This window comes from Nyctereutes procyonoides, unplaced genomic scaffold (assembly GCF_905146905.1).
Source record: "Nyctereutes procyonoides isolate TBG_1078 unplaced genomic scaffold, NYPRO_anot_genome, whole genome shotgun sequence".
NCBI lineage: Eukaryota > Metazoa > Chordata > Mammalia > Carnivora > Canidae > Nyctereutes > Nyctereutes procyonoides.
This window is the reverse complement of record NW_026575157.1, coordinates 1,368,484-1,369,631: the sequence shown is the minus strand read 5'-3', so window position 1 is coordinate 1,369,631 and position 1,148 is coordinate 1,368,484. Positions and strand designations below refer to the sequence as shown.

The 1,148-nt window shown below is 44.6% G+C and overlaps 1 pseudogene; it reads right to left on the bottom strand.

Moving 5' to 3' along the window:
• Nucleotides 1–211: 211 nt before the first annotated feature.
• On the bottom strand, nt 212–901 carry LOC129502318 (eukaryotic translation initiation factor 1-like; annotated as a pseudogene).
• Between the last annotated feature and the right edge of the window lie 247 nt (nt 902–1,148).

The following is a 1,148-nucleotide window of genomic DNA, read 5'->3' as shown; positions in this document are numbered from 1 at the left end:
AGCAAACCACGCAGTGTAATCTCATCCTTGTGTGCTCTAGATCTGCAACCTCCTTCCAAAACCTACCATGGTCCTAATGCCCACTTTTACTCCAGGCCCACACTGCTCTTTGCTTAGGGTTGGTTTATGATTTGTGAGTAGGCCAGCAATTCTCCCAATCAATCTTTGTTTTCTTTTCTTTTCTCTTTTCAGTTATTGCATGAAGGAGTTACACTAGTCCAAGTTAAAAGCAGACCCCAAATGGTTACATTACACAAGCTGTGAAGTTTTTAAACTTGGGACAAGGAACAGAAGGGAAATTCTACTCATTGCAAGGAAATCCTCACTTAAGATTCAGTCAGCCAAAAGCACTTAAAACCCATGAACCTTCAGCTGGTTGTCCTTAGCCAGTCCAATCTCTAGGAGGAACTGGCATATGTTCCTGTGCTGGTCACCCTGTGGCCGAATTACTTCTCCGTATTCTGGATGCACAATTACAGTACCATTGCAGGCAAATTTCTTCTTAAATGCCTTCAGTAGTTTCTTTCTATCATATCATCAGCGATCCCTTGTAAGGGTCTTCCTGCTGTTTCTCTATTGAATTCTTTTTTTTAAAGATTTTATTTATTTATTTATTTGTTTGTTTGTATATTTATTTATTTATTTATGTGTGAGAGAGAGAGAGCCCGAGCACAAATAAGGTGGAGGGTCAGAGAGAGGGAGAAGCAGGTTCCCCTCTGAGCAGGAGGACCCCTGGATGTTACCTGAGCTGAAAGCAGACACTTAACTGACTGAGCCACCAAGCACCCTCTCTGCTAATTCTTATGTGGATATAATCCTCAGTGCCAGCAGGAAGCAGATCATCACCCTTACTTGCATCAGCAAAGGAGTTGAAAGAGTGGAGGTTCTAGATAGTGGACATGCAGGAGGGTGGCAGTAGGAGAAGGTAGGGCAGGGAGTGGGGTGGGGGGAGGGGTACGTACTGAGCGTTGGGAAGGGAAGGGGCTCAAGGGGAGGGAGACTTCTTAGTCCTGAGAGGCAGCCCAGTGACTGGGAGGTCTCCCAGTCCAGTCGTGCTTGCAATATATTCTGCAGAAATGCCTCAACTTTTCCCACAATAGTTTGGTTTCCTTTTCTGCTACACAGAGCTGATACAAATTTTCCAGGAT